This window comes from Mustela lutreola, chromosome X (assembly GCF_030435805.1).
Source record: "Mustela lutreola isolate mMusLut2 chromosome X, mMusLut2.pri, whole genome shotgun sequence".
Lineage (NCBI taxonomy): Eukaryota > Metazoa > Chordata > Mammalia > Carnivora > Mustelidae > Mustela > Mustela lutreola.
In genome coordinates this window covers 91,382,406-91,403,405 of record NC_081308.1, presented here as the reverse complement: position 1 = coordinate 91,403,405, position 21,000 = coordinate 91,382,406, and the positions used below count along the sequence as shown (strand labels likewise).

Here is a 21,000-nt window from a genome sequence, read left to right as displayed (position 1 = left end):
TTGAATATATATAGATAAATGAAGAGGAGAAGAAACTGAAAAAAGCCACACTGTTTAGTGAAAACAGCCAACAGATATGAAACAGGAGTTATAATATAAAAAGGAAGAACGAATTGAACAAAAGCAACACTTCGGGATAAAAAGGTCTAGAATTTTCTCTAAGTAATGGAAATTAAAGTCACAGAATCAAGAAAAGATGCAAACCCAAAGCTGAATAAATACAAGGAAACCACAGCTAGGAATATCATAGTGAAACTGCAGAAACCAAAGAAAAGAGAAAACTTTATGTAAAAGTGATTAGAATAAAAAAGTATATGTGTGTCAGGAAATAAGAAACAACACCCCTTATTTAAACACATTTTAATAGTTATTTGATTTAACAATTATTCTAAATTGAACATGTTAAAAGGAAACAAATAACATAAATATAAGAATAGTAGGAGAGAGATGGCCGAGTAGGAGGGCCCTAAGCTCACCTTGTCCCATGGATACAGCTAGATAACACCCATATCAGTATAAATAACCTGGGAAATTACTCAAAGACTGGAAGAACAAACTCCACAACTAAAGGTGGGGAAAGGCCACATCAAAGACCATAGGAAGTGTGAAGGTGTGGTCTGGGAGCAAAATGGGACTGGGACCATCCAAGGTAGGGAGGAAGTTGGTGGTACAGATATGGGCAGAAAACAGATTTTCACATCAGGGAGCCCAGGAACAGGGGAAGACAAATCTCTGTAATATTTGCCTTTGGAAGTGACAGGGGCTGAATTTCATGAGTTCCTAAAACCAATAGAACTTAAAGTCTAGAATTTTAAATATTGGAGGCTTTGGCTCTGGGAGAGCCCAATGACTTTAGGAAGTGGAGACCCTGCCCTTAAAGAGACAGTACAACGGCCTGTGCCATTGTACTTGCAGAACCAGCAGTTTGAAAAATGCTGGGGACAGACAGAACAGAGAGTGATTTGCTCATCTCAGAGCATGAGTCAGGGAGACACAGGGATCACAGGGAGGCCCCTCCAGGAACAAAGGAGTTGGCAGGTATCATTTGCTCCCCCCACTCCCCAGCATAAACAAAGGCCACTTGCAGGAACTAGTACAAAGCCAAAACTCCTTACCTAACTTGCTTACCACAAGTCCCCCCACCCTGTGCTTCCATTGACCCACCCTTCTCAGTCACTCACATGAGTACCTGCACTGCAGGAACCCTCTCCCAGAGGACCAGTACAAACCTCAGCAGTACCATGTCTCCTGACCCACAGCTTTTGCGAGCCTCAGTTCTGGTAGCAGTGGTATTGGGTCTCATTTTGCAAGCAAGCCTTCAAACACCTTGTTAAAATGTGCCCCACCCGTCCTGGGCACCAAACATTGCACACAGTAGGTAAAGAGAGCCTCTGTGGATAACTGGATTGAAGGGAAAAAAAGGCTGAGACTCAACAGAAGAGCACACACAATGTATATAGGAGACACTGACTGAAGTACCAGGCCCTGGGGAACAGGCGATACTGCACTGCAGAGCACTAAAGGATCTCTCCTTTCTAAGGCTATTATTGTTAAGAGTAAGACAGGTAGCTGATTTTCTTAGAACACATATACACACAGAAATTCAGACAAAATAAGGAGATGAGAAATATCTTCCAAATGAAAGAACAGACCCAAACCACAGCAAAAGACTAAGAGTGAACAGATATAAGTGATATGCTAGACAGAAAACTTAAAGTAATGATCATAGAGATACTTGCTGGGCTAGAGAACAGAGTGGAAGACATTGGTGAAACTTTAACATAGAGATAAAAAAGAACCAATCAGAGATTAAGAACATATTAAATAATATTAAAAATATACTTCATGGTAACATGCCTGGGTGGCTCATTTGGTTGAGTGTCTGACTCTTCGTTTTGGCTCAGGTCATAATCTTGGGGTCATGCGATCAAGCTCCATGTTCGGCTCCGTGCTCATTGTGGGGTCTGCTTGAGATTCTCTCCTTTTCCCTCTGCTTGACCCCTGCTTGTATTCTCTCTCTCTCTCTCTAAAATAAACAAACAAATAAATAAATATTTTAAAAATGTACTTCATGGAGTAAATAGCAAGCTAGATGAAGCAGAGGAACAAATTAATGACCTGGAAGACAGAGTAAAGGAAAGTAACAAAGCTAAACAAAGGAGAGGAAAGAAAATTATGCAAATTGAATATAGTTTTACAGAAAATAGTAACCCCATCAAGTGTAACAACATCAATGTTATAGGGATCTCAAAAGGAGAAGAGATAAGGGGGCAGAAAATGTATTTGAAGAAATAACAACTGAAAAGTTCCCTAATCTGGGGAAGGAATCAGAGATCCAGATCTAGGAGGCACAGAAATTTCCCCCAAAACTTCAACCCAAAGAGGTCCACACCAAGATACACAGTAATTAAAATGACAAAAAGCAGCAAGAGAATAGGCACTTACATACAAAGGAAACCCTATGAGGCTAGCAGGAGATTTTCAGCAGAAACTTTGTGGGTCTGACTGGAGTGGCATGATACATACAAAGTGCTGAAAGGGAAAAAAAATCTGTAGCCAAGAATACTCTACCCAGCAAGGCTATCATTCAGAATAGAAAGAGAGATAGTTTTTCAGACAAACAAAAACTAAAGGAGTTCACGACCCCTAAACTAGTCCTACAAGAAATATTAAAGGAGACTCTTTGAGTGGAAAGGAAGACCATAAGTGAAAGTATGGAAAGAAAAAATAAGCAGTAAAAAGATTTCTGTAAAAACAGGTAAAGGATTCATAAAATAAAAATGTATAATATGACACCATATAGCTAAAATGTGGGAGGGAGGGGAGTAAAGAATGGGTTTAAGTGTAAGCATTCATAAACGTAATAAAGACTGCTATATGCAGAAGATGTTATACAAAAACCATGAATCAAAAACCAGTAATAGGTATGCAAAGAATAAAGAGAAAGGGATCCAAGTATATCACTAAAGAAAGCCGACAAACCATTAAAACAGCAAAAGAAGTATCAGAGAAACTATAGAAACAACCATAAAACAAGTAACAAAATGGCAATAAATACACATGTATCAATAATTACTTTGAGGGACGCCTGGGTGGCTCAGTTGGTTGAGCGGCTGCCTTTAGCTCAGGTAGTGATCCTGGGGTCCTGGGATTGAGTCCCATGTTGGGCTCCTTACTTGGTGGGGAGGCTGCTGCTCTCTCTCCCTCTGCCTGCTTGTGCTGTCTCTGTCTGTCAAATAAATGGATAAAATCTAAAAAAAAAAAATACTTTGAATGTAAATGGGCTAAATGCTCTAACCAAAAGACATAGGGTGATAAGGTAGATTAAAAACAAGACCTGTCTATATGCTTTCTACAAGAGACTCATTTCAGACCAAAAGCCACCTGTAGATTGAAAGTGAGGGGATGGAGAAACATCTATGACACAAATGAATACCAAAAGAAAGCAAGGTAGCAATACTTATAGCAGACAAAGTAGACTTTAAAACAAAGACTATAACAAGAGACAAGGAAGTATACTACTAATAAAGGAGATGATTCAAGAGGATATAACAATTGTAAATATTTATGCACCCAACATGGGAGCACTAAATACATAAAAACAGTTAATAACAAATATAAAAGAAATAATTGATAGTATCACAATGATAGTAGGGAATTTTAACATCCCACTGACATCAGTGGACAGAGGGTCCAAACAGAAAATCAAGAAGGAAACAGTGGCCTTGAATGACACATTAGACTAGATAGACTTACCAGACATATCCAAAACATTCCATTCTAAAACAGTAGAATACACACTCTTTTCAAATGCACACAGAATATTTTCCAGAACAGATCATATAATTCATCCTGTGCATCTTTTCTATCCACAATGTTATGAAACTAGAAACCAACCACAAGAAAAAAAATCTTGAAAGAGCACAAATTCATGGAGGCTAAATAACATGCTACTAAACAATGAATGGATGAACCAAGAAATCAAACAAGAAATCAAAAAGTACATGGAAACAAATGAAAATGAAAACAGAGCTTGCTTTAGTAACACATATACTATAATTGGAATGATACAGAGAACATTAGCATGGCCTCTGTGTAAGGATGACACAGAAATAAAAAATATAATGGTCCAAAATATTTGGGATGCAGCAAAAGTGGTTCTAAGAGGGAAGTTTATGGCAACACAGGCAGGCCTACCTCAAGAAGCAAGAAAGGTCTCAAATAAACATCATAAATTTACACCTAAAGGAGGTAGAAAAACTACACAGAACCAAAACCCAGAAAAAGGAAGAAAATAATAAAGATTAGAGCAATAATAAGTGATATAGAAACTAAGAAACAAGAGAACATATCAACAAAACCAAGAGGTGATTCTTTAAAAGATCGACAAAATTGATAAAACTCTCATAAGATTCATTAAAAAAAAGACACAGGACCAAGGTAAACTAAATTATTAATGAAAGAGAAGAAATAACAACTAACATCACAGAAATACAAACAATTGTAACACAATATTATGAAAAGTCATATGCCAACAAATTTGACAATATAGATGAAATAGATAAGTTTCTAGGGATATATAACCTACAAAAACTAAAGCAGGAAGAAATAGAGAATTTGAATGAACTGATAATTGGCAAAGAAATTGGGTCAGTAACCAAAAGACTCCTCGAAAACAAAAGTCCAGGACCAGATGGCTTCATAGGGGAATTCTACTAAGCATTTAAAGAGTTAATACCTATTTTTAAACTATTACAAAAAATATAAGAGGAAGGGAAACTTCCAAATTCACCCTATGAGGCTAATATCACCCTGATACCTAAACCAGATTAAAACATCACAAAAACAGAACTACAGGCTAATACCACTCATGAATATAGGTGCAAAAATCCTCAACAAAATATTAGCAAGCCAAATCCAACAATATATTAAAAATCATACATCAAAATAAAGGAGGATTTATTTCGAGGATACAAGGGTATTTTAACATTCACAAAACAACCAATTTAATATATCACATCAATAAGAGAAGGGATAAAAACCACGTGATCACTTTAATAGATACAGAAAAAGCATTTGGTGAACTACACCATTCATTCATAATAAAAACCCTCTGCAAAGTAGGTCTAGAGGGAACATAGCTCAACATAGCTCAACATATATAAAAAAACCCTTATATAAAAAATCAAGATAAAAAGTTTCAACAAAACTAAAAGGCAACCTACTGAATGAGAGAAGATATTCACAAATGACATATCTAATAAAGGGTTATCATCCAAAATATGAACTGTTACAACTCAATACCCAAAAACAGATAATACAATTGAAAAATGAGCAGAACACATGAGCAGACATTTCTCCAAAGAAAATTCACAGATGGCCAGCAGACACATGAAAATATGTTCAATATCACTCATCATCAGGGAAATACAAATCAAAACTAATGAGATATCACCACAGCCCTGTCAGAATGGCTGAAATCAGGGCGCCTGGGTGGCTCAGTGGGTTAAGCCTCTGCCTTTGGCTCAAGTCATGTACTCAGGGTCCTGGGATCAAGCCCCACATTGGGCTCTCTGCTGAACAGGGAGCCTGTTTCCCCCTCTCACTCTTTGCCTGATGTTCTGCCTACTTGTCATCTCTCTCTCTATCTCTGTCAAATAAATAAATAAAATCTTTAAAAAAAAGAATGGCTGAAATCAACAACACAGAAAAAGTAAGTGTAGATGAGGATTTGCAGAAAAAGGAACCCTCTTGTACCATTGGTGAGAAGGCAAATTGGTGCAGCCATTCTGGAAAAGAGTACAGAGGTTCCTCAAAAAATTAAAAATAGAACTACCCTATAACCCAGGAATCTCACTACTCATTATTTATCCAAAAATACAAAAAATTAACTCAAAATAATATATGCACCCCTATGTTTATGACAGCATTATTTACAATAGCCAAATTATGGAAACAGCCCATGTGTCCATTGACTGATGAATGGATAAAGTAGGTGTGGTATATATATATATCTGTACACACACACACACACACACACACACACACACACACAGGAATATTATTCAGTCATCAAAAAGAATGTGATCTTGCCATTTGTGACAACATGGATAGAATCACGGAGTATAATGTTGAGCAGAATAAATCAGAGAAAGACAAATAGCATATGATCTCACTCATATGTGGAATTTAAGAAACAAATGAGCAAAGGGAAAAAAAAGAAAGACAAGGCAAGAAACATTCTTTTTTTTTCAGATTCTTAACTATAGAGAAAAAAAGTGATGGTTAACAGAGGGGAGTTTATGGCAACACAGGGTATTCTTGTAGGCAGCATGTGCTTGGGTCTTGTTATTTTATGCAACCTGACAATCTCTGCAAGTTATTTTATTTTATTTTTGTAATATTTTTGGTTTTAATTTTAAGACCTTTGAGACACTAGTTCCATATTTTCCTTGGGGGAGATATGATATGATTGATACTATACATATGTGCAACTCTCTGAAAAACATTAGGAATCCCCTAACATTTAGAATCCCCTAACATTAGATACTGAAAAATAGTTGAAGTTATCTGAAAAAATTCAAATAAGAACTATCAAGTCATTGCTTTAATTCCAAGAGTCAAAATATCATGAGTAAAACACTATTCAATGTATGCATTTTATGTGACAAAAATGATATTCAGCATATATTTTTAAAAAATTAATTTATTTTTATTATGTTCAATTAGCCAACATATAGTACATCATTAGTTTCTTTTTTTTTTTTTTTTTTTTTTTTATTTAGTGAAGGCTTTATTATGCTCATTAGTTTCTGATGTAGTGTTCAACGACTCATTAGTAGAGAAAGGGGAACCCTCTTACACTTTTGGCGGGAATGCAAGCTGGTACAGCCCCTCTGGAAAACAGTATGGAGGCTCCTAAAGAGGTTAAAAATAGAGCTAACCTATGACCCAGCAATTGCCCTACTAGGTTTTTGCCCCTGAAGATACAGACGTAGTGAAAAGAAGGAGCACATGTACCTCCATGTTCATAGCAGCAATGTCTGCAATAGCCGTACTGTGGAAGGAGCTGAGAGGTCCTTCAATGGATGAATAGGTAAAGAAGATGTGGCCCTTGGAGTGGACTATAAAAATGGAATATTACTCAGCCATCAGAAAGGATGAATACCTACCATTTGCATCGACATGGATGGAACAGGACGTGATTATGCTTAAGTGAAATAAGTCAAGCAGAGAAAGACAATTATCATATGGTTTCACTCACATGCAGAACCTAATGAATAGGACGGGGACCATAGCAAAAGGGAGGGAAAACTGACTGGGAAGAAATCAGAAGGGAAGACAAATTATAAGAGACTCTGGACTCCAGGAAAAAACTGAGGGTTACAGAAGTGAGGGGTGTGGGGGAGATGGGGTAAACGGGTGATGGGTATTATGGAGGGCAAATGTGATAAGCATTGGATGTTACAAAATCTCTGCATTTTAGTTGGGGTATTTAGATCATTAACATTCATGTAGGTTTTGATACAGTTAGGTTTAAGTCTATCATCTTGTTCTTGGTTTCTAATTGTCCAAATCCATTCCTTGTTCCCATTTTACTTTTATTCTGCCTTTTTCTTCAGATTATAGTTATGATTTCAATTTAACTCCTTTGTTGTCTTCTTAGCTATAACTCTGTTTTGTTATTATTGTGGTTGCTTTAGAGATTATAGTATGGATCTTTAACTTACCACGGTCTATATTCAAGTGATATACTTTATCACATATATTTTAAGAAACTTATAATAGTATACTTTAATATCTCCCTTCCCAGTCTTTATTCTATTATTGTCATACATTTTATTTATACATATTTTATAAATCACGAAGATATTATTACCTTTGAATAAATAGTTATCTTTTAAAAATGACATATAAATAGTAAGAAAAAAATTTATATATTTACTCAAGTCAATATCATTTCTGGTGCTTTTTAAACCTTTTGTAGATCTAGATTTCCATTTGTTATTTTTTAAATTATTTAAATATAATTTAGTTAATGTATATAATATTATTAGTTTCAGAAGTAGAATTTAGCAATTCATCAGTTATATATAACATCCAGTGCTCATTACATCAAGTGCCCTCCTTAATGCCCATCACCCAGATACCCCATCCTCCCATCCCCCTCCCCTCCAACAACTCTCAGTTTGTTTCTTAAGGTTAAGAGGCTTTTTCCCTCCCCTTCTGTTTTTATCTTATCAATTTCTTTTGACCTGAAAACTTCCTTTAGCACTTTTTATAGTGTGGGTTTCCTGGTGATAAATTCTCTTCCTATTAAAAGTTTTTTTGCTGTTTATAGAATGCTGGTTGAAATTTTTAAAAAAATACTTTACAGGTGGGGCGCCTGGGTGGCTCAGTGGGTTAAGCCTCTGCTTTCAGCTCAGGTCATGATCTCAGGGTCCTGGGATCGAGCCCCACATCGGGCTCTCTGCCCAGCAGGGAGCCTGCTTCCTCCTCTCTCTCTGCCTGCCTCTCTGCCTACTTGTGATCTCTCTCTGTCAAATAAATAAATTAAAAAAAAATTAAAAAAAAAAGAAATGTTCCTTTAAAAAAAAATACTTTACAGGTATTAATTACCACACTATTTCCTCACTTGTTTCCCATGAGAAATTTGATGTCATCTTCTCTTTGTTCCTCGTATGCAATATAAGTTTTCACCACCTCTGTCTACTTTTAAGATTATTTTTTATCACTTAATGTGAGCAATTACGTTAGTATATACCTTGTTGAAATTTATACTTTTATGTTTTGGGTTTGTTAAGACACTTGGATCCATGGATTCAAATTTACATCAAATTTGCAAAAAAAAAATCAGCTATTGTTTCTTCAAATATATTTCTGTCCCCACTTCAAAAACTCTAATTACGTATATATTTTGCAACTTGAAGTTGTCAAACAGATGAATGATGTTCTTTTCATTTTTTTTTTAAGATTTTTTTCCTCTGTGTTTCATTTTGGATACTTTATTGCTATATCCTCAAAGTTACTATGTTTTCTTCTGCCAAGTCTAATCTACCATCAATCCCATTAAGTGTTTTTTGTTTGTTTGTTTGTGCATATTTATTTTGGTTTGGTGTTTGTGGTCTTTAAATAAACTTTATTTTTAAAAATAATTTTAGATTCACAAAAGAATTCAGCAGAATGCAGAGTCCCCTGTCCTCCCATAGTTACAATTTATTTATCCAGTCACTTAACGAAAGACATCTTGGTTGCTTCCAAGTTTGGGAAACCATGAAGAAAGGTACTATAAATATCTGTATACTGGTTTTTGTGTGAACATAAGTTTTCAGCTCATTTGTGTAAATACGAAGGAGCATGATTGCTGGATTGCATGGTAAGAGTATGTTTAGTTTTCTAAGCAACTGCTGAGCTGTTTTCCAAAACGATTTTTATCATTTTGCATTCCTACAGCCAAGAGATGAGTTTCTTTTGCTTCATATTTTCTCCAGTATTTGGTGTTGTCAATGTTTTAAATTTTTTCCTTTCTAATAGGCATGTAGTGGTGTCTTCATTGCTTTAGTTTGCAATTCCCTAAAGACATACTGATGTTGAGCATCTTTTCAGATACTTATTTGCCATCTATTAATCTTTGATGAGGTGTTTTGTCCAGTTTTAAAAATTGTATTGTTCATTTCTCATTATTGAGTTTTTGAAATGATTTTATTTATTTATTTGACAGAGATCACAAGTAGGCAGAGAGCCAGGCAGAGAGAGAGCGAGAGGACGAAGCAGGCTCTCCATGGAGCAGAAAGCCCAATGTGGGGCTCGATCCCAGGACCCTGGGATTGTGCCGAAGCCAGAGGCTTTAACACACTGAGCCACCCAGGCACTCCATCTCATTATTGAGTTTTAAGAGTGCTTTGTATATTTTGGATAATAGTTCTTTATCAGATATATCTGTTGCAAATATTTTCTTCCAGTATGTGACTTGCCTTTTTATTCTCTTGATAATGACTTTTGCAGAGAAGTACATTTTAATTTTAATGAATTCCAGCTTATCTATCTGGATATTTATTTATTTCATTTATTTATTTCATATGATTATCATGTGATTATTTATTTCATGCCTTTGGTATTGTATGTATAAAGTTAACTCCATACCATGGTCATGTAGATTTTCTTCTACATTATCTTTTAGGATTTTTATAGCTTTGCATTTTTCATTTGGCTCTATGATTAACTTTGAGTTAATTTTAAATCTAGATTCATTTATTTTTGCATTTGAGTGTCCATTTTTTACAACACCATCTTTTGAAAATACCATCTTTTCTCCATTGTACTGCTTTTTGTATTGCTCCTTTCTCAAAATTTATTTCACTGTATGTATGGAGGTTTATTTCTGGACTCCCTGTTTCAATGATACTTTTTCTATTCTTTCATGGATAGCATAGTTTCTTGAGTACTGAAGCTTTATACAGTCTTGAAATTTGGTAGTGTCAGTCCTCCAACTTTGTTCAATATTGTGTTGCCCCTCCACATAAAATTAGGATAATTTTGCTGATATTCACAAAGTAACTTACTGAGATTTTGATTTGGGATCCATATTTTTCATCTCAAACATGGCAATTTTCACCTGTAGACCTTCAATTTCCAGTTTTAAAAGTATCTTCCATATCTCTACCTAACTGAACATATGGGATATAGATATAATAATTTTTCTAGTGTCAATTCTGAGTTAGTTTGGATGTATGTACTCATTATTCTCCTCATTATGGATTGTGTTTTACTAGGCCATTGAATGTCTAATTAATTATTAAATGGATGTTGGTTTTACAGTTTATCTTGGTGGATGGTGGATATTTCATTTCTGTACATACCCTTGAATTTGCTCTAATACACATTTAAGTTACTTGGAGACATTTTGATTATTTCAGAAATTGCTTTTGTGATTCCATATGGTGGATTTGGAGGTATCCTCCATCTAGAGCTAATCATTTCTTGTTCCTGAGGCAAGACTCTCCTGTGTATTCAGCTGAATAACCAGTGCTTTTAAGTTTTTCCAGTCTGACTGGTGGGAACATGTATTTATTCCTTTTCCCATGTGAGTACCAGAAAAGTATCCTCTAATATTTCCAATTTTTTCCCCCGCCAGCCTGGGGTAGTTTCATGTACATGTTCTAGTTATTATTCTTAATGTTCAAGGGACTTTCTACAGAATTAGTATCTTCTCTCTGTGGATATTTCTCTTCTTGTGTATTTTGTACACTACAATCTGTAGTCACTCTGGTTTCCTCAGATGCTTGGCTCCATCTCTTACTCATGAAGCCCACTGAGCTCCACCTCAGTTCCTTCTCTCTGTACCATTACCAGGAAACATTTCTAAAATTAGAAATTCAAATTTTTGTAGCTATACCACTGCTAAGATTTTCAATCTGTGTGTTAGTTTTCTAAATTGTTTTTCCCAAGGAATTTGTGTATTTCTATGTCTATATGTTATAGAATTTATTGGCATAAAATTGTTCCTAGGTTCTCTTCTTATTTGAGTGTTTAAAGAATTTGTAGAAATATCCCCTGTTTCATGCCTGATACTGGTAAATAGTATTTTCTGTCTTCCATAATTATTCAAGCAGCGCTTAATGAATTTTATTTATGTTCTCAAGAAAAACAAATAATGTTAGCTTATCAGAAAACTGATAATGTTTTTTATTAGCTCTATAATGTCTTTTTTTTTTTTACACTAACTCTGGTATTAATTTCTTTTCTTTATCTAGCTTCTTAATGTGCACAATTAGATTATTGATTTTAAACCTCTCTGCCATTACTTTATTTAAAAGAATGCTTAGGGTTATTCTGTTCATGTGTTGTAGTATGTGCTTTCATCAACTCTATAGTGTTAGCCTTAATATTATCCCTATCCAACAGATAAGAAAGCTACATTTACAGAATGTTAAAATTACACTAAGTTATATAGCTTGTAAGTTGCATCTCTGACACTGAAAGACACATCTGTCTTTTTTTTCCCTGCTGGAAACCTTAAACATCCAACTACTTCGCCATATTGCTCCCTTGTCAAAATCTAGAGGCTCAATAATGATCCTTAATATTTGTCTTCTATTTATTGCCACTAAAAACATAATGATCACCTTCATTAATTTTGGTTTCAGGCTTTTAAGATAATTTAATTTTGAGAGAGAGTGCTCATGTGAGCAAGGATGAACTGGCGGAGGAGCAGGGGGAGAAGCAGACTCCCTGTTTAGCAGGGAACCCAATGGAAGACTTAATCCCAGGACCCTGGGATCCTGACCTGAGCTGGGGCTTAACTGACTAAGACACCAAGGCGCCCCAGGGTTTCAGGTTTAATTCTGATCCGGAGTGGCCTCTAGTGTCATCTGGGAAACAGAAAGTCTTCTTCTTGTAATAGAGAACTTAGAAATGAACATAGAAGATTCCCACCTTGCTTTTTAATCCAAGAAAGCTGTGCATATTACAGCTCTCTCTTTCTAACCTAAATAATCTAATATTACAGACTGTATTTTACTCTATGCAGTAATGATGTGTTTATCAGGTCCTCATCAGCCTTACATATATTTTATTGTTTGAGTCATTGTTTATTACCATTCTAAAATAACTATCTCTGAGCATCCCCACCACTGGCAGTATGTAGGGACTTCCTTTGCTTTATGACCATAATTCCCATAATCTTAAATAATTTCTGTGGTCACTAGGGCACAGGGCATTTTGTCAAAAATGGATGTCTTTCCAAGAATCATTTTTATGTACATCCTCATGTACTGCCATCCTCATGTACATTGTTCCAAAAAGTGCCTTTGGAAACAGCTATGAACTAACTATTGACTTTGGAAACAGCTCACTGTGTTGTTTGCCTTTCTCTATATTTTCTAATATTATTCTAAGATGACCAAGATTCCCTGTGCACTCCATCGGCACAGACATTCCAGCCCAAGGGACTGTTGTTACCAGAAAATCTTCATTGTTACTTGGAGAATATTTATCATGATTAGAAACTGATTTCCATATATTACTTAGATATTATCTTTTCATTAAAATCATATCTATCATTATCTAATATTTTTTCTACCATGTCATTCATTCATTCATTCATTCATTGTTTCATTCATTCCTAGCATTGTGAGGAATAATAGTGCTATTTTAAGCCTGTGACTCTGAGGATAAACTTACTGTGCCTATGAAAGAAGGTAATCTTTCAACTGATGTGGCCAATTTTTACACTGACAGCATGTAGTGTATTATGCCTGGAAATGAGATACTGAGCAGAAGTATGGACAGCCAAAAAGTGATTAATATCAGGATTTGATAGTAAGGATTTTAGGTGACTCACAATTCAGTTTGTGGTTTTGTTTGGAAGAGGAGGGAGGCAGTCTGAGCTTTCTAGCATATGATTGAGATCTGAGGCATTTACTGAAGAGAATCAGAGGTTTCTCAGATCTGTTTGCATTTTCTCCATCTTTGAGACTTATTTTCCTTATCTACCAAACTCTCAAGTCAACCAAGTGATGGGTGTATATTTGGGGCTATGTTGTCTTTGAGATTCTGAATGAATGTAGTATCAGTTATGCTAGTCTCTAAGGAAGTTAAATTATAAGACTAGAATCCCAGTAGTTTGTGTTTTTGAAAGGAAACCAAATCTGCCACACACCCTATACTAACTACCTATCTAAACCATTATATGAAGTTTTCCCCTCCACACTGTACCTTGTTGAGCTTCTTGTCTTTAACAATGTCTATTCAATCCTTATATTGGAAGGAGGTGTAGGTGGCTGAAGCATGGATTATGGTTCTCAGTGTGAAAATCAATTTTCACATTTTGATGACCACAGAAAGCTGTCAACAGTTCAAACATCATGGTGACCTCCGGGTTTCTATGACAATTGGGATACACACAATTTTGTCATGGAATAGAACCATTTAGCAAGGATGTTTACAAGAAGGAAATAAATGCCTATTAAACTTTAGGGTCTGCCATAGCAAATGTTCTGGGTCTAAGAAAGACTGCTTCCAGTAAAGTAATCAGGATGGGTTCTAGTGAACCTGAAGCTACAACTACTACCTAGTCACTATAGTCTCTTCATGGCAGTGGGTTAGCAGGCAAAGAAAGGAGTTTATATAGCAGTGGGGCAAGTTGACTCTGATTACCATGCAGAGATATAAACTGTTGCTACATAATTAGGATAGGGAGGAGTATGTCTGAACCCAGATGATTCATCAGGAATTCTTTTTTTTTTTGGTGCTTCTTGCTCAGTAACAGCAGTAAATGGAATCAGTATAAAATAAGAGTTGATTTCTTCATAATTTTAAGAATTGTTTACACTTCAGATCTTGGCTAAGTGGGGTTGGTTGCAACAAAAAGTCTTGGACTGTTGACTCGGTAATCATTCTAGGAAGACTGCCTGCATGCTTGGTCCTTAAAAATTGTGGCCCTTTAAAAGAAATATCTCTTTATTCATTCTTTGGAGACTTCAAGAAAATTTAGCATTGTTCATTAAACACCTTTGAGCTCTGGTTTTTAACATCTATTCAACTCTCTGTTCTGACTGCATCCATTTCAGTTGTATTTTTTTTTCTAAATAGCTTTGATAATGTTAAAAATGTCCAAATTCTCTTTTCCTTCTCTTCTGGTAGGTTTTTACAAGTGCTGAGATCTGAAACACACAATTTTTTTTTATTATTCTGTCCCTATTGGCACAAGTCATCTCAAAGTAGACCTCAGGAAACAATTTACCCTTGGCCCAGAGTGCCTCCACATTGGAACACTTTAGCCTTTCTGGCAATAGAATTAAAAGGACAGGACATGCATGGACTTAAAAGGTAATCCAGCCCTCTGAGGTCTGAAAAGGAAGAGAGAAAAGACCCAAACTCTAGAAGCTGAGGGTCTTCAAAAGTCAGTGGACCCCCAGGCATGTCAATTCTTATCTTTCAGCAAATGAGCTTAGAGCTTGCAAAGAGGGAAACATTCCTTTGTTGACTCTTTGAAGCTTTGCCTCCTGTTAACCACCCAAAGGATTGGTTCCCACCTTGTCTAACACTGCCTCAGGCACAGCCTCAATTGGCTGCTCCTTGCAGCCCACCCTCTCCCCCAACTCACCGGGTCCTTCCTGCAGTAGGGCCTCCACAGACACCTTACTAGACTGTTGTATCCTATGCCGCCATTTTCTCCACTGCCTCTACCACCTCCCAGGAGACACCGCTGCCAACAGCCTCAGCTCAGCAGCAATATCCTCCACAACTGCCATCTTCGCCACCTTTGTTAAGTAGCCAGATCACATCTGCAGTTGAGGCACTGAGTGGTCTATCTCTTCTACCATGTCTGTTACAGAGAATCAAGGTCCAATCCCAGGTGGCCAGAAGAGAGGCGTGGGGGAGAAGAGGCAGGACCCTGAATCCATCAGGGACGGTACAGCACCTGCAGAATGTGGGGCTGTAATCACAAGGGCTGCAGCCCCCAGGGATTTCCAGGCAGTTGTTCCAGGCAATTGGGAGGAGGAGGGTGGGCAGTGCTCTGCTCAACCTGTAGTCCAGGGAAACTGGGATGTACAGCAGCTAGAAGAGGAGTGGGAGGAAAGAAGAGGAAGAGGAAGAGGAGGAGGAAGAGGATGAAGACGAAAGAGAAAGAGGTGGAGAAGAGGAGGGAGGAGATGTGGAAGGAGGCCGAGAAGAGGAGGAGAATGAGGAAGAGGAGGCAGATGACAGCTTTGAGGAAGAGGATGAGAATTACATGGACAAAGAAGAAGAGACTGGTAAGGAAGATGCAGAAGTTGTTCTGGACATCTGTCAGTTTACCATGGACATAATTTTGGCCCCTAGGCATAACTGGGACCCCTGCTCTTCCACACTGTGTCCATGATAACTGTAATCTGGTTCAGCCACACACAGGCTGAGTGGTGGTTAGACACCGCTCCTGGGAGCCCAATGACCCTGGAAAAGAACTGGTGCCTCTGGAGGGGGAGGACCCAGAAGAGGTCCCAGGAGCCAAGGTCTAGGAGGGAAGATACCGGTAGAGGGAACCTGATCCTGGGTGCTGGAGGAACCAGCAGAGAGGGCTACATACCAGAAGACAGAGGAAACAGTGGAGGTCAAGTTCTGGGAGGGTGAAGTACTGAATGATGCTGCCATTGTTATAGTTGGCTTACTTTTAGGCCACTTGCAGTGCTTGCCTCCAGTGATTAACCAACAGGTCAGCGCTTTCAAAAAACTTCAGGCTGAATGTACCCAATTCCATAAGAACTTTTACAGTCTTGACAAAAAGTATGAGTTTTACCAGCCTCTCTTTGATAAGAGCTTTGAGATTTGAGATCATCAATGCAATTCATGAACCTAAAGAAGGTGAATGTCATTGGGAAGTAGGTGTCAGGAAGGTGTGGGGGAGAAAATGGAAAGTGAGCCTGAAGGAAAAGAGAAAACACATATTTTCCAATGAAGTTCTGAAAAAAACATACAAAACACAATGAGGACCAAGTGGTTCTGGTCCCTTCTCACAAGAACCAGAAATAATCAGCAGTAGAGAGATTGAGATCTACTAGAAATAGGGGGAAAACCTCGCTGAGAAAGCTATCAAGCAGCAGAAATCTGAAGGCCATGGGAGTGTTATCAAACATTAGCAACATGCCTAGCTATTCTTTTTCTTTTCTTTCTTTAAAAAAAAAAAACATATTTCTATTTTACAGGTACTCCTGAGGGCAGAGTTGTCAGAGGCAGGCCCCTGGCCAGGACGGCCTCCGCCATTAAAAGATGGCGCCTGGCTAGTTGCCAGGTTAGGATTGCCTCGTGAGACTAAGCGGAACGCCCAAAGAGGAAGTGAACAGCATTGGTTGCTAGCAAAGTTGTTCGTTTAGGTGCACAGCCTGATTCGCTCCCTCCTGTACCCTGCTCGCTGATTGGTCATGTAAGCATATATAAGTGTGTAGACTTGCGGAAATAAGGAGAGAGAAGATGCATCCGAACCAGGGTTCTTGTCGTCCTTGCGGGGCGAGGGCGATAAATGGTGCCGAAACACGGGAACTAAATAAAGGAATCTTGCAAGGTAATCCACAGGAAAATGGGGAGTAAAGGTCCGCAGATAAGTGGGGACATTAGCCACGTTCAAAAATGGGAATTCCGCGGTAAAGCGGGGAGTAAAGGCCACGTTCAAAAGTGGGAATTCCGCGGTAAAGCGGGGAGTAAAAATAGAAAAACCTTGCAAGGGAGAAGTCCGCAGGTAAGCGGGGTAAAACCACGACAAAGGTGGTGGGAAACTTGTACAAGACCGCAACAAGAAGCGGGGCGGCCATAGAGCCAGGATTTTCTTATCGAAACCGCAGGTAAGCGGGGAAGGGACCACGATCAAAGTGGTGGTAATCTTGTACAAGTCCACAATAAGAAGCGGGGCAGCCTTAGAGCCGGGATTTAGCAGTGAGTCTTTAACGTCTGCATCTGTTGTCTGTGTGTTCATAATGGGATCTGAAGTATCTAAAGTACGGTTGGAAGGGTCTTTAGAAGACCTGCTGAAAGCCAATGGAACTCCACTAAAAGCAAAAACTGCTTGGGCCTTTTTGAATACAGTGGAAAAGGCGGCTCCATGGTTCCTAGATGAAGGCTTGCTAAACATACCTCAATGGGACCACTTAGGGGAGGATTTGAAGAAACAGGACAATAAAACGCCTTTGCCACCCGGGACCCTGGCAATATGGACCTTATTCCGGGGATGCCTGGTGGGGCCTAAACCCAAATGTGAATCAGCTCTACAAGAGGGAGCAGAGGCATTGGAGGAAGTGAAAGAGGAGCAGTCTTCTCGTGCCTTAGAGGGGGTAGTTCTAGTGAAGAGGAAGAAGAAATGTCAGGGGAGGAGTTAGACCGTAAAATGCAGTTTCAACTGTGGACTCCAGCGACGCCTAGTGCCCCTCCGCCGTATAATCCTATGGCGTGCCAAGTAGCTTGTAGCTGCTGCACCACATGTGGTAGTGGCAGGGTTTCCAGCTGGAGAGATCATGACCTGGCCTCTGCCTTTCCGGTTTTAGAGGACCAAAACAACCAGTGATATCATCAGCCTCTTGATTTTAAACTAGTTCAGCAATTAAAGGAAGCAGTCATGCAGTATGGCCCTCAGGCAGCCTTTACGGTATCTTTGTTGGAGACCAAAGCGGGAATGAACTTAGTCCCTGAAGACTGGGGTAACCTAGCCCGCGCAACCTTGTCAGGAGGGCAATATCTAGTATGGAAAACAGCCTGGCAAGAATACTCACAGGACATTGCCCACCGTAATGCAGCGGCTGGAAATCCTCAGTGGGACCTAGAAATGTTAATGGGAATACGACCGTACATGGGAAAGCAGGCCCAAATACAATACAACCCTGCGGTGTATCTGCAAATAGCCGCGGCGGCCACTAAAGCATGGAAGACAATTCAAGGCAGTGGGGATTTACAGGGTCAGCTGTCTAAGGTAATACAAGGACCAAATGAAGCATATGCTGATTTTGTAGCAAGGCTGATGCAAACAGCTGGTCGAATATTTGGGAGGTAGAGACAGCCATGCCATTGATAAAACAGCTGGCTTATGAGCAGGCTAATAATGGTGTAAAGAAGCCATCAGCTTTATAAACAAAAAGGGGGAATAGGGAACACCTTCAGGTCCCCTAAAGATAAGCTCAACACCATTCTCTTTATTTTGAATTTTTTAACATTGGACAAAATGGGTAAATCAGCTGCAGACAGACATGCAAGTGATGCTGCTGCTTCCCCTAAGCCTTTAGTACTTTGGACGGACATCCTCACAGGAAAGTGGAATGGACCAGATCCAGTGTTAGTATGGAGTAGGGGGTCTGTATGTGTTTTTCCACAGGAAAAGAAGGCTCCAATTTGGATCCCAGAGCGGCTGGTGCATGCAGCCTTGCCTCCAAACACCAGTAATGATGCTGAAGATGCTGATGATAACTCTGGGGATGCTACACCTCCTGTGGCCGACTCAAGCCAGAGAGCTGTGGGCAGTGGTTAAAGCATGGCTATATCTTTTACCAGTGACTAACTCTTCTCTCATATTCCCTCCTCTCCCTTTGATGCATGGCAGGTCTGTAACTTGCTAGGAGCATGTACTGATATCTCAGCAGTGTCCATGTTAAATGGTGGCAAATTCCTCAACTGTTCTTATAAACAAAATGACTCTAGTACCTTTGAGACAACAGTTAATGTGTCTTGTCCCAATAATATTACTTATCAGCCCACTCCCATATGCGTCTGGCCACCATTCCTTTCCCTCATAACAAATGCTAGCGAGCTGAATGATACGTTGAATTGCACTAAGAATTGATATCTTTCCCAGTGCTGGAATGTTACAGCCTTCAAGCTGTCTGTGATTATGCATATCCCTACCCATGTTCCTATCCCAGTTTCCATTCCAGAGGACAAGTTACCGGTGGTGCTATCCAGAAAGAAGAGAGATTTTGGTATCACAGCCGCCGTTGTGACAGCATTGGCTATATCTACAGCAGCTGCCACGGCAGCAGCAGTCTCGCTTGCTGCAACTATACCCACTGCGGAAGCTGTGAACACCCTTGCAGAAGGAACGGCAGCTGCCCTTCAAACACAGACTCAGATCAATGCACATCTGCAAGCAGAGAGTGGATTTGGTTCAAGAACAAGTGGACATATGGGGGGCCCTATTGGGACTGGGATGTATAGTACCCTTCCCGGCAATTTGTTTAACTCCCATAGCCTATACTAATATGAGTGACTTACAGAATGTCTCCAGACAGCTCTCCCAATACTTGCGGGGGAATTAGTCTGCAGAATTCCAAAACTATACTCAGCACCTGCTACTAGGCATAACAAGGATAAATAACACCAGAGTTGAGCTTGCAACCCTCCCAGAGATAATCAAAACATTGCAAGATGTGTTAACCTTTATGAAACAATGGGCTAGCGTAATTAGTCTGATGATAATCCTCGTAGTGGGCTTGATTCTGCTAGTAAGGAAACTGCAAATTTGGAGGCGACAGCAACATAGGCAACAGCAAGCCATGGTGCAGGCCTTGTTAGCCATCGAGGCTGGAACATCCACCCAAGTGTGGCTAAGTATGCTGGATCGGTAGTCAACGACGGGTAAGATTGGTGGGGGAAATATACCAACCTAAGACAGGACGCAGATCATTGATATCTGCCGTCTGATGACGGGTAAGGATATTCCCCACCACTGACAACCTAAGACAGGCACGATCCCTGCCATAAAAGAAAAAAGGGGGAGATGTCGGAGGCAGGCCCCTGGCCAGGGCGGCCTCCGCCATTAAAAGATGACGCCTGGCTAGTTGCCAGGTTAGGATTGCCTCGTGAGACTAAGCGGAAGTAAACAGCATTGGTTGCTAGCGAAGTTGTTCGTTTAGGTACGCAGCCTGATTCGCTCCCTCCTGTACCCTGCTCGCTGATTGGTCATGTAAGCGTATATAAGTGTGTAGACTTGCGGAAATAAGGAGAGAGAAGATGCATCCGAACCAGGGTTCTTGTCGTCCTTGTGGGGCGAGGGCGATACAGAGTACTGTATGTCATTACTGATTTTAAGTTGGGATATTCTTTCCACCATCTTCTGGCCTCAAAGTCAACATCATTATTCACTAAAGCAACTGAATAGCAGTATGAAAACTCTGATAAAGAGGCCCAAGAAGCTGGAGGCGAGGAGAAGTAAGTGGAAGAGGATGAAAATGAAGAACCAGGATAAAGACAAAATGGATATGGACTCAGCAGAGGGTGGCTGTGTAAAATCCAGGTTTTAGTGTAGAACCTTGAGTATTAATTAACCATTTCTGATATATACTTGTTACTAACAGCTTTGTTTTTAAAATTTTTCTATAAACTAAATAAGAAAAAAAATTGTTGAAATTTAGTTTAAAAAACAATTAAATGTTAATAATATACTTATATACTGGATAGTATAAAAATCAGTATATTCTGAAATGTACTTCATTCATAGCAGCACATCTTCTGTCCTGTAGCTTTAAGACTACTACAGATGGTTTC

The 21,000-nt window shown here is 38.9% G+C and overlaps 1 long non-coding RNA gene and 1 other non-coding gene across 2 annotated transcripts in view; one reads left to right on the top strand and one right to left on the bottom strand.

Annotated features, from left to right (window-relative positions):
- Positions 1–21,000, bottom strand: part of LOC131821527 (uncharacterized) — a 166,018-nt gene that overhangs the window by 81,957 nt on the left and 63,061 nt on the right. The gene's annotated exons all lie outside the window — the stretch shown is intronic.
- LOC131822340 (U6 spliceosomal RNA) lies at positions 4,034–4,140 on the top strand. Its single transcript, XR_009350215.1, has one exon. It is a non-coding gene; the product is annotated as a U6 spliceosomal RNA (small nuclear RNA).